Source organism: Magallana gigas, chromosome 5 (genome assembly GCF_963853765.1).
Source record: "Magallana gigas chromosome 5, xbMagGiga1.1, whole genome shotgun sequence".
Taxonomy (NCBI): domain Eukaryota; kingdom Metazoa; phylum Mollusca; class Bivalvia; order Ostreida; family Ostreidae; genus Magallana; species Magallana gigas.
This window is the reverse complement of record NC_088857.1, coordinates 52,083,127-52,097,245: the sequence shown is the minus strand read 5'-3', so window position 1 is coordinate 52,097,245 and position 14,119 is coordinate 52,083,127. Positions and strand designations below refer to the sequence as shown.

Here is a 14,119-nt window from a genome sequence, read left to right as displayed (position 1 = left end):
ATAACTGGTACAGTGCCAGTAGGGTTATTCTGCCCAGTGGTTACAATTTCGAATTTTGCATAGAATTGTTCTTGTAGGAAAATACCTTTAGAAAATTAACATTAAAACTTCTGATTGCTGTGGTTTTTGTATGGAAAATGTTGAAACAATAATACATGTTTTTATTTTCTTGTAATAAAGTACAAACACTCTGGAGTGATTCATGTCTTCATATATACAGAAATATTACTGAAAGAGTTGGTTTTAATGTTTCGAATATTATACTTGGTGAGCTACCTTTGTCAAACAATAACAGGGTTATAAACTTCAGAATTTTAAATGTCAAACAATATATTTTTATATCCTTAACAAAATAAAATGCCAATTTTTTTTGGGGATTACTCAGTCACTTAAGAATAAAATATCATGTAGAAAAATATGCTGCTATTCAAAATCAAAAGCTGCGCAATTTTAAAAAATTTTGGCTAACATGGAAAAATATTTTAGATTAGTTTATGAAATTAACTATGATTATTACTATTCTTATTATAATTATTTGTTTTGGTTTTTTGTGTGTTTTTTTTTGGGGGGGGGGGGTTTGTTTCAGGGTTTTTTTTAAGTAAAGTAACCATTTACCACTAATATTGAACAAATTTATGTATATATACTTGTGTGTGAGTGAGTATGCATGTGTATTAAATCTATAATAACTGAATTTATTAATGTAAACATTAGTATGTATGGAACAAAAACACTAAATTATATTTTTTTTAAAAACTAGGGAAAGGAACCAGTATGTTGAAAAACCTTATTTTTCAATCCCTTTGATTCATTAATTAAATAGAACATGTTCATACCAAACCAGAGCTTGTATGTTTTAAAATTATACATCTATTAAGTTCTTGAAGCTATCATATTTTCAGAAAACCTTAATAAACTAATTCTAAGATAATATTTATTTATGTGTTAACCCTTAACTTTAATGAATTTTGGCAAATGAAAAATACAATTAAAAAACACCCACCTTGAAATAATCTCGACAACAATAGAATCCATACAAAAAATCCCATGCTTGTTCACCAAAGATTTAGTGAATATTTTGTGTATCACGACGTTATAAGCGGTAAATATCGGTATTAGCAGGGGATCGATAATATCTTCAACAATATCTATTTTTACCATTAATGTTCTCAAATACAATTAAACTCAGCACGATATCGATCAACAAGTCTCTTTTTTGAGGGTTATTTTCTTCTAAAATCTGTTACCGATTTACTAAGCATATAAGTAAGTAATTGTTAGCCCTGTCTTTAAAAAGAAAGACAAAGAATCAATAAATTTCTTCTGGTCTGCTTACCTTTATGTTCGGCGGTCATTCAAATACGTTCTTTATGAACTGTCTAGTCAAACATACTCAAAAATTAAGAAGAAGTAAGTCAAACGCATTTGCTAAAATGAGTCGGAAACTGTCCATCTTTGTGTTCAAGAAATTAAGGATAAGATTATCTTCATATAAGAAAAGATGTAATAGATAAAAGTTAAAATGAAAGATAGGATAGGACGGGTCGCCTCACATTACAGAAATATTCTTTCAGTTTAATGTTTTTCATAAATTGTAAATCTGTTTAGATACTTCCTTTGGTGAGTATTACATCTAGATAAAAGATTGCATGTTAAAATCGTCAACTACTGAATAATATATTCATTGATATACATAATTTTAATAATAACAATATGTAGACAAAAAAATCTGTTTCAGATACAGAGCGGCTGAGTCTGATATCCGTTATCGAGGATGCTATTAAATCTTGTCCTAACTCAAACTTACGTGATTGGTGGATTATCATTAGATATCATGACTTCTTTTCCTTTCATATCGGATCATATAAATAATATTTAATGTTTTTAATGTTTATCATCAGAAACTCAGCTGATCTCTCCATAAATAGTGAACATCTCTCCAATATTATACTTATTAAATATTGCATGGTTGTTTTGTTGTTAATTTTAAATTTGCCTTGTACATGTTGTAGTAAATAGAAATAGTACTTATCCCAATTACGTATATGTGAAAATAAAAACTCATAGTTTATATTGTATTTATGGAATTTGAATTTGAATTCGTTTTTTATGTAATCTTTTAAATAAATTAAGTTAAAAAATAGAAAGCAAAGGTCATACTAATTGTTAGATCATAATTAATCACCGATATTTCTTTTCCCGATTACGACAAAGAGCACACGGCGGGTGTGACCGGTCAGCAGAGGATACTCACTCCTCCTAGGCACCTGATCCTACCTCTATCTATTTGGAGGTCCGTGTTGCTCTGCTTTGAATTTGTATTTCGTTTTATGGATTTTTGAGATGGTTCACGGTTTGTCATTGTCCATTTGTCATTAACACGGGTTTGTAGTTTGGTGAATGTTTAAGTACAAGCATATCACTCCGAATAATAGTTAATGAATTATATTTGGAACTATTTGACTGTGGTGAACGATACCAGAAATGTCTCAAAAATAAATAAAAAAGTTCAAATGATAAAGTAAGATCTATAATAGGGAGGGAAAATTGGCCTAAAATGAGTTAATTGCTTTGCTCAAAGGAAACGTATATGTCATCGCATTTTATTTATTGAAAAAAAATGGGTTCTAGAAAAATTGTATGACCTGGGAAGCTTCCATCTGTGCCATTGCCTTCTTTTGGTCAATCATCATTGCTTTCATCATCTCAATCGACTGATGATTTAACTTTTAAAAAACTCGAGAAGGCTGAATCATTTTCTAAATACAGTTTGACACAACTTCAAGAAATTAAAATATTTGATTTTGAGAGTTTTTGTATATTTGTGTAATACAAACACAAATAACATTTTACATTACTATTTAATAAAGAAAACCAATAACAACTAGATGTCATTATACAGCAATGCTTGCACCAAGTGTTTGCCTCTAAATAACACTATCTTGACCCATGTGGGTAATTCGTAGCATAATTATGACTCTTCATTTCTTCGCTTAAGAGACTTTACAAATGCCCCAAATAATTAAAACATTAATTTCTGTTTATCTTAACAATTAAGAGAGTAATTTTTCAAAATATTAATGTGCATCTAGAGAAAAACAAATCAAACAAAAATTGAAGATTTCCAACTGTAAAAATGTAAGAACTAAGAAAATCTTAAAGGGACATTGTCACGATTTATGTCAAAATTTTTTTTCTTCCGATTCTAATGTTTTTACAATGCTTTAGTAAGACATTTTTAATAAGTAAGCAAAATTTGATTGTCATTCGTTGAGTTATAAGCAAGTAACAGAGATTATAATTTTTTGCTTTGTAAACAAAGCTTAAGTTTACATTTTGAATATGGAAGTAAATTTCCAGTTTTAGACCTAAATGAATGTGTGAAACTTTAGGAACTGACTATTTATGTCAAATTGAGCAAAAAGATAGACAAATCAGCTTGAACTGGTTTGTTTTAGGAAAACATTTTTTTATCATTTTTTTAAACTCTTTAGATCCAGATTACATTTTGATTATACCATAAGAGTGTAAATGTACGGTTCTTTTTATTTTAAGTAAAAATAATAAAAGGTTTATTTTTAATTTTTAGAAAAAAAACCCAGCCATTTCAGTCACAGTTTAAGGAGGGATAAATATTAATTTTCTGCTAGTATTTGACTACGCCAGAATAGAATTTAAATTGTTATTTCATATCTATAGGACAGCCCCTTGGCCTATTATATCCCAAGAAATTATGTGTCTATTCACTAAATCATTAAAGGAGTTCTTGAATTTAGGTTTTTTTTAGGAGTGATAAACGTCAATTTTCTGCTATTAGTTGACTCCCTGGATAAAATTTAAAAATTTGAATTTTTAAAACAGCTTTGCACATCTATAAAACAGCCCCTATTATATTCCAAGAGATGACGTAGCTACTTCAGATGTGTTCTGGGAACCATACTTTTTTTGCAAAAAAAACCCAGATCCCTGTGATAAAAAATCACATATCAAAATGACCTATCCTATGATATTCTAGTAGATCATTTGGCTTCTGCAATAAAAATTGACGATTTTAATCTAAGTATTTTGTAAAACAAAACAAAAACAACTAGATGCTGTCATTAGACAGTAATACCCACACCAAGTGTTTCCCCCTAAATAACACTGTTTTGTACCAGTTTAATTAAAAATGAAGGCCACATGCAAGTTCGGGAAATACAATTAAAAATCATAATTTTCATAAATTAAGAATCTTAAGAGATCCCTTCCCATATGATAATACACATGAGCAGCACTTTATGTTCAATTTGGGGTTGGACTGTTTGCATGTAAATTTTAAGTTGATCAATAATCTTAACATTTCATGGCATAGAAAGTATAATGGTTTATATGATTATAACAAACACAATTAAATTATGCACCCTCTCCGCGGCAGTAGCCGGCTTTAGATTTGCTTCTGTGTGTCTACATGTACATCATCGTGTGCACGGATTTAGAGAAGGGGTGGGAGTGAAGGGTCCAGACCCTCTCCCCCTCCCATGAAAATTCATTTATATCAATAGTAAAATTACCAAAAATACACCTCGGATCTCAGTGTCCTTACAGACATGTAAACGCTCTAACCCTTTGCGCTTTAATGTTAGGTGACATTATCTTGGAAGGAAAATATTATATTTTTATACTTTATTGGTTTTTTTTTTTCAATAAAAAGTATACATCACAATATGCAGGTGTCCTGCACCACCTTAAAGCTGTTATTTATCTAATTAAGTAGTGCAAGGGGTTTTAAAGAATAGGTCATAAAAATACATGCATGTTACAAATAACTGATCTTTGTCTGAGGTTACGTACACAACACATGAACACATGTCTGCAGGTCTCATTAGCGGGTACTAGTTTTACCCAGCTCTTCGGTAAGATGGGTTTCACGTGGTGTATACATACGTGTATGTGTTTTTCATGTGCAGAAAATGATTAGTTAACATGCATAAACATTTCTTTTGTAATGATCAGCTAAAGGGATTCATATTGTGCTCTAATTGGATTATTATTATAATGTTGAAAAATATAAATAAGCATGACATAAAACATGTATTTAACACAATATTATGAGACACCGGTATGTATATAAGTATAACTTTCACTTTCTAAATAAGTGATATCCCTTTGCCAGCATGCTATATCATCATCTTTTAATATTTAAATAAGCTTATCATCGTTACCTATCCTATTGCATTTGTAAAGTTTCTGTCATTTTGATTGCAAAAGTTATTTTTTCATTTGTCAGACTTACACTATTGAGTTGATCCCATATTGACCCTGTAACAATTCTGTATTAAATTTGTGTATTACATGTAAGTAGGTGTAGAGACTTATCATTTTTATATGAGATATCATAGGAAGGAATTGGTCTTTCTTTTTAATGTATTATAATGCATAAAATACAATGTAGGTCATAACCCTATTTAATTGTTCTGATCCCATGAAACTGGAAAATACAAAATATCTTCTAATGTCATTATGATGCATCAAATGGTGTAAAGTAAATGACCCCAGGGTGTTGTCTTTACCCCCCCCCCCTCCCCCCCACACCCCCTTATGAAATAGGAAGTTATGATACACTGTATATTTTGATAACTTTTGAGATCCTCATCCCTAAACCATATAATGCACTCGCTAGTCACCCGAGTTCGATCCCCGTGATTGATAGTGGTTGTGTGTGATAGGGTACGGGGCCACCCGCCTGGTCACGTGGGTTCTCTCCGGGTACTCCGACTTCTTCCCACATCAAGGATCCCCTCGTACTAACATCCAAGCCAACGAGTGTTATTAATATAAGTTGTAGAACTTGCTTATCAATCGTTGTAAAATAAATAAAGTTCAGTTTATAAACCATATAATTTATTCTTCCTTTTGGTGTCATTGCACATCAAATTATATATATGCTATGTCCCCTTGGTGACACCCTGACATGCTAGAACTAGAAATAATAAAGTATTCTATCTTATTCATATGAAGTGTTTGATCCATATGGGTAATTCCTAGCCTAATGGTGACACTGCTTTGTATAGGAGACTTTACAATTGCCCCAAATAGGCGAATACATGAATATAACATTTTGTTTATAAAAATTAAAAATTAAATTCAGCAATTTCCAAAATGTTAATGTGCATTAGGAGAAAAAAAGCAATCAAACAATGATTTAAAATTTGCTACTGTACACATGAAAGAATGTAAGACTGAATCTTTAGATTAAGGTTTGATTGTGGGGGGGGGGGGGGTGTGGATGTGGAGTATAAACATTAAGAATTTAAATCATTTTTTCCTATTAATTTTAAACTGTCAATGAATATTAGTTATTGATCTCAAGGTAGAAATATGACTTCTGATCATATCTCAATAGATCATTTGTCAGTTATGCAAGGTTTAATGTGATTTTTTTGAAAACATTTTTTATCAGTTTATAAAACTTTTTTGACCCCAAATTATATTTTGATTTATATAAAAAGATCATTTGACAATAAAGAAAAGTGTAAATGTATAGTTATTTCCATTTGCGTAAATAAAGGCAAGTTTTTTCTTATTTCATTTTATTTGTAGATTAAGGGAGAATACATGCTCGGATCCAGAAAATTTTCATGGGGTAGGGAGGGGGTGACATTTTATATTTGAGTTTGTTTGGGGTGAGGGTTCCAAGTCATATATTTGACAATTTTCTGATGTAATTTAAAATGAGACTAAGTCATTCTACAGTCATTAACATGAATAGTATGGAACAAAACAGGTTAATACATGTATTTACACATGAGAAGTATTACAAAACATAGATGATAGATCTATATCTGGGTTCTTAAATTGAATTATAGTTCATGTACATACATTATTGTTTCTTTGTTCAAAGCATTTCAGATGGTATGTAGGTCAAGATCCCAAGTGCTCTTCCTGAAATTATCAAATATCATAAAAACCATTGAGGTCCCCATCTAATGCCAAAGATATTATACCTCCTTTGGTCATTAGCATCAGATCATTAAGGTATGTAAGTCATGACCCTAAAGTGTCATCCTGACCCTCTTAGAATCATAGATTGTCAATTATATTTTAATTATTGATGTTTGATGATCCTGTCTCTATTTAATCATTATTAAGTCTTCCAAATGACATTTGGAGACTTATTGTTTTTGTACGGTTCTTCTTACATGTATTCTTCTTCTTCTTCTTCTTCTTTCCCGCTCTGAACTTGTTTCTCAGAGATAGCTAAACAGAATTGTACAAACCTCTAGGATACGATAGGCCTGGTTTGATTTTTTTCATTTGGGGTTAAACAACCACTTTTCGGGGGGTGGGGGGATCAAAAGGGTGTATTGTCTAACATTGAACCTTATAGGAAGAATCGAAGACTCTATTGTAAATGGTAACTTGAAGACAAAGATAATAATATAGGGTTTTCATAATCATATATTGACTGTTACTGGCAATATATAGGGTTTATTAGATCTGACCCCTGGGGTCATCCCCACCCCCAGGAATTGGAAATTACCATATATCTTAGAAACTTTATAATTATGACCCCTAAACCATATATATTCTTGTTCTTTATGTCAAGGAGCATCAAATATTATGTAGGTCATGAGCCCTGTGGGTGGTCCTGACCCCTCAAACAAGCAAGGCAAGCCCCTTAATATCTTTAAGACGGTTGAAATCCCCATCCTTAAACCATACATATTCTTGTTCCTTGTGTCAAGGGGCATCAACCGATATGTAGATCATTGGCCCCGTGGTTAAATTTAATTTTTCAAAACCTTAATGCACATCTATAGAACAATCCTTATCATATCCCAAGATATGATGTGTCTATCCATTAAATCTTAAAAGGAGTTCTGGGATTCATTTTTTATTCTTGAGTGATAAACGTCAATTTTCTGCTACTATTTAACTCCCTGGATGAAATTAGAATTTTTAAATCCTTATGCACATCTAAAGAACAGTCCCTATCATATCCCCAAGATATGATGTGTCTATCCATTAAATGATAAGAGGAATTCTTGGATCTATGGGTTTTTTTTTTGGAGTGGTAAACGTCAATTTCCTGCTTCTATTTGACTCCCAGGATGAAATTAATATTTTTAAAACCTTAATGCACATCTATAAACCAGTCCCTATCATATACCAAGATATGATGTGTCTATCCATTAAATGATAAGAGGAGTTCTTGGATCTATGGGGACGGGGGGGGGGGGTTGGAGTGATAAACGTCAATTTTCTGCTACTATTTAACCCCCAGGATGAAATTAAAATTTCTAAAACCTTGTGCACATCTATAGAACAGTCCCTATCATATACCCAAGATATGATGTGTCTATCCATTAAATGATAAGAGGAGTTCTTGGATCTATGGGGTTTTTTTTGTTTTTGTTTTTTTTGAGTGATAAACGTCAATTTTCTGCTTCTATTTGACTCCCGGGATGAAATTAATATTTTTAAAACCTTAATGCACATCTATAGAACAATCCCTATTATATTCCAAGATATGATGTGTCTATCCATTAAATGTTAAGAGGAGTTCTTGGATCTAGGGGGGGGGGGGTTGGAGTGATAAACGTCAATTTTCTGCTTCTATTTGACTCCCTGGATGAAATTTAAATTTCAAAACCTTATTGCACATCTATAGGACAGCCCCAATTATAACCCAAGAGATGGCATAGCTACTCCATAAGTTGTAAGAGGAGTTCTGGGAACCATACATTTTTTTTAAAAAAAGTCATTTTTGTTGCCCACTGATTCCTTTAATAAACAGAAAATCTGGAAACTGATAACACTCACATTTCAACACTTCAAAATGACACCCCCAATTATATTCTAGAAGATTATTTGGCTACTGCAAAAAATGTTCACGTTTTTGAAACCAGTTTATTTGGTTAAAAAAACTCATTTTCAGCCATTAAAGACCCCGAGGACAAAATTTGAATACCGAAACCTTATTGCGCATCTATAGGATACTCTAAAACATATTCCAAGAGATGATTTGTCTACTGTTAAAAATGCAGGAGGAGTTCGAGGAAGAAGGTTTTATTGTGAAAAAACGTCAATTTTTACCGACTTTTTGACCCCCAGGACTACCAGAGAATTTTTGAAACGTTTTTAAAAAAGAACATGACACCCCAAATCAAACTCAAAATGTTTAATTTGCTGATTTATAAGATGTAAGAGCAGTTTTAGAAAATAAAACGTGACGGACGGACGGAACGACGGACGAACGGAACAGGGTAACAACATTATACACGAACTTTCTATGGTAAAGTGGGGTATTAAAACAAAAAACACAAAAAACCGTCATTTTGTATCCACTAAATGACCCCCAGGACAAAATTGAAAATTCCGAAACCTCATTGCGCATCTATAGAACACCTTAAATTATACTCCAAGGGATGAGTTGTCTACTGTTGAAAATGTAGCAGGAGTTCGAGAAAGAAAGTTATTTTGTGAAGAAGTCATTTTTACCAATTATTTGACCTTTAGGATTACCAGAGAAGTTTTGAATCCTTTTTACAAAAAAAACATGATACCCAAATCAAACATTAAGAGTTCAATATGATGGTTTATAAGCAGTTTAACAAAGTAAAACGTGACGGACGGATGGACCATGGTAAGAGCAAAATACCAGAACTTTCTTTAGAAAGTGCGGGTATAATAATAACTAGTCTTGAATAATAAGCCATGGTTCATGAACCCTGTCAAAAAATGTTACAGTAAAGGAATATTAAAATAATGATTAAATAAACAATACTTGCTTATTCTAAATTAAAAAGACTTAATCAATGTTACAAAAATGTTAGAAAGCAGAATTTTTTTTGGATTCTCGCACGACTGTTTATGATAGGATTATGTTTTAATGCATGCTGTTGAACCGATATTCGGTTTTTTTTCATATCAGGAGAGCTTATATTTGGCGATGATACCGATTTTGCATGGTGTTTAATGTGAGGAACGGTAATTATTATTGCAAAAGTCTCTCGCTATAATATCAGAATATGACTTTATCTAAGTTCGAACGCTTGAATATATGTTTGTTGAAGGTACAGTTCACTGGAATATCCCGAATCACTCCGCCTTTTCTCGTTTTTCTGAAGTTCTCTCTTACTAGTATGAAACATTAACTACCAAACAGTCAACATCAACAATATACGTTATCATAAAACTTAATTAAAAATACCATCAAATTATGGTGGAAATAATTGCACTCGGTTTCTGTAATGAAAGTCAAATGAGTTAACCATCTATTAATACTCAAATATTTACATATGTCCATGTACAAATTAAATATACCTGTAGTATTTTAAAATACTTTATGGATGAATTACATAAACAAATGCTTATCAAAACGTTTGAAAGAAGATTATAAAAGTACAGTCATGCAAACAATTTTTTCAAAACTAGTTAGTCCGTGAATCGGTTATGTCGATACCTGTAAGAACATATCGGATATATATTTACGAAAATTATTGTTTAAAATTAAAAGTTCAGAAAAACTAAGAAATGGGATTTAAAAATTCGTGTTAAATTCATTGACAAATTCTTCAGTCCGTGGTCAAATTTACATGTACATGTACTTATGACCAATAGTGTGAACGTCACCGGTATTTATGGTCGTTTCTGAACTATTTGTGCGTGCTTCCACAGATCTAAAGGGTGTGTGCGAACAATGTAGAGGGGTGTTATTAACATTAAAATGGTAAAACAAATTGACCAAGTTTATTATCCTCAAACTTTTGAGACTGTTTTAGAATAATGCACAGTATAGACTATCTGTTTCAAACATGTTTTTAACAAATTGTCAAAAATATTTACCAAGTTTAAAATACTTGTAGTTTCAAAGACTTTTTGGAAATAGTTCAATACGTAAGATTTTAGATATGACATTTTTGGCCATACCCTATAAATTTGTGAAGAAAATATTATAAATACAATATCTTAAAAATTTGAGCATTATCTGAATATATCTAAATATAGAGCTCTTCATTTCAAGGAGATTCATATAGCATACAATAACCACAACCATCCAGTCTTCCTAATTCTCTAAAGCTGTTTGTACACAAGTGACGTGATTTTGTCTTGTCTACACACAGAAAAACCGTGATGACTGAGAACAATATACATAATCGTCTAATCCGGGATAGGTACACCAGCTACTCTGGGGGTCATTTTGGACCCCTAAACAGCCCGAGTCTTCATATGGCTGATCCGGACACCACAATGTAGATGGGATCAAAGTCCCGTCATCCATCTCATAAGTTTTGTATCCAGTGCGTCGAGAGTATACGAAAATATATTCTAAAATAAAATGGATTAAACCACTGATAAAAAATACCAACTATAATTTAAATGCATTTAATATAAAGGCTCACAGAATCCTTACTTGTATTTATAAGATCCATCAGATACAAGACTTGTGAAAAGTTATTGATGCCTAACATGACTTTCCCTGCTGATTCGCATAGACGTTTTGCCTCTTCGTATGGAGAAACGTGCGTCGGAATCCAAATGCAAGTCTGATACTCGGGGAACCATTCGTCACGCCCTGTCACGCAATCTAAAGACAAACTCTAACATTACACACTCTTAAAGATTTAACAACGTTTTTCGCATAACTATATGCATAACGCGATATTTAAAGACAGCCATATTCCATGTATCACATGACGGAAAATTAGAACTTTGAAAAATCTTACGATCGGGCATCTTCTGATAAAACTGGTTTTGGTGAACGTATGAGGTTCTTTTAAATTTTATTCCATCATACAAGTCACACTCTGATGTGTTTGAGTTATAACGGAAAAGTTGACATGGCGGTCTCATCTGGCATTCCAATGCACAAAGAGATGTAGTACATCCGGTGTAGGACTTCGCAGGTATTTCTGCTATCCCTCCATCTTGAAGACGGGGCACGATTTTCCAGACTTGAGAAGCCAAGCACTCTGCAATTTTAGTAATTTCTTTAAGTTATTCTTACTACATATGGTTTGAGCCTAAAATTGCCCCCTTAAATGAACATCGTCATTTTATTGTTATTCTTTGTTTTCTTTGTACAGATATACATATGAAGTTTTTTATAACTAAGCCCACAATTTAAAAATATGGCATCAAAAAAGTTTACCTTTTACCGCCATAATCGCATTTTTAGCAGATTGTTTTGAAGCAGTTTTTCTTTATGAAAACATTGAGCGATTGCTTGAACAACCAAAATATTTTCACCAGTCAAAGCGTCGCTCTTTATTCCCAGTTCGAAAAAAGGTAAGAAAAATGTCAAATTTTTATTGATTTTGATTGAATTATAAAAAAAGTGTCACTTCAGACGTCACATAATGTGAATGAAAATAAATCAAAGAAATAGGCCAAAAAAATATTTTATATAAACTTAGGTTTTAACCCAATCGATAAACAGGTTAGAACTGGATCGTGTAAATTTCGGCCATGTTAGTTTCTATTGAGCTATGAACCACAATCGGTTTTCTTAAGAAATAAAATTAATCTGTTTATGTAGATGTACTGATATAACTGGTAGATTGGCATGCAAAGTTCTCATACAGTTTCATTTATAGGGTCAATATTTATATAATTTGACAACATTTTAAGACTTTCAGAATTTTCTAAAAAGGTATTTTTGTTAATTTGTCAGAATTTCTCTATCTTATGAAAACTACATGGATATTCTTGGTATATAGTTTTTCACTTGCAATTCTTTTTGATGTAATGAAGAAATCAGTATTTGTATGTTTTGTCTTTCTATTTTTTTTTATCTTCACTTGTCTAGTGTAAAATTTGAAGCCGTCCAATAAGTAGAAAAAATTGACAGATACAGGTAAATAGTTATTTTATCAAAAAGAATGAATATAAGTACATATTACATAATAAGCAATATTTATAAAGTGATTGCGAGTGCAACGAAGGGCAAACAGTCGTTTGACGTTCCATTCTTAGGTGTCACATACAGTTTTGTTTAAAGACGGGTTGTCGCTCGTTGCTCGTAAGAACCGTACTTCTGTCCTACGAATTTCGTGCGCCAGACGTATGTCTGCCTTTCGAACACTCGCGTCGTAGGTCACCTGCAATTCCATCGTTACGACGTTTTTCTGTGCCCCACGACAGTGGCACGGAAAACCATTATTTTTTACGTAAATTGAGAATATTTTATCTCTAGACCTGTACTGAAATATATATACTGTAAGCAAGTGAATACTCAAAAGTCAAAAGAACTCGAAGAAAAAAAAAGACTATTAATCTATAATTGCTCGACACGAATGTATAATGTATTGAAAACACAAATCATTTTTCGTACCTAATATCATCAAAAAATTTCTGAAATCTAGAATATAATCTCTGCAAAAATCTTATTTCAGCGAATTAAATATCAACTGATTAAGTTTATGGACAATGTAATATATTTATTAAAAATAGATGGATTTAAATTTTATTAACTAATTATTGAACTTTACAATATTTTCGGGAAAAAAACATTGACAAAACTTTCACTTGAAAGTAAAAAGCCACATTGAATTACTTTAATTGCTTTTACAAATGTTATTATTGAAATGGTGCGATCATTTATGCTTCATATATTTTAAAATTCAAAGTCTATAAATTATTTTCTAATAGTCTGATATCGATACAATTATGAAAACATTTCAATAAAGTTTAAATGGTCAAATGAGATAATAATTAATATTTTCAAAATGGAGAAAGTACTCTTATTACAAAACAAATTACCATACTCATTAAAACAACTTCCCTTCGGAGGATGTGTTGGAAATTTTTCTATTTTTTTTTTTTTTTTTTTTTTTATAGATTTATTCATTATATCAGTTTTACATCAAATAAAACAAACAGAGATAACATCAACAAAATATAGAATATACTTAGGGAAGTAGATTCTCTCAATTTTTTTTTTTTAATTTTGGAAAATTCTATAGTCTACGTATGAATTGAGACTTTTTAAAACAGAAGCATAGAATACAGAAGATACCTTTAATGGTTCAAAATATTGTAATTTGTTTCTTGTAAGGAATGTACCGACATTTCATCTTATATTTATAAATTCTGTATGCTACAAATGAAATGAGGGTATTCAATGATACGATTTTTC

General features: G+C 31.5%; 1 long non-coding RNA gene across 1 annotated transcript; it reads right to left on the bottom strand.

The window, feature by feature from the left end:
* Positions 1-10,429: 10,429 nt before the first annotated feature.
* LOC105325200 (uncharacterized) lies at positions 10,430-11,944 on the bottom strand. Its single transcript, XR_010714410.1, has 3 exons — positions 11,709-11,944; positions 11,396-11,569; positions 10,430-11,310 (listed from the first exon to the last, which is right to left on the bottom strand). It is a non-coding gene; the product is annotated as an uncharacterized lncRNA (long non-coding RNA).
* Positions 11,945-14,119: the final 2,175 nt, after the last annotated feature.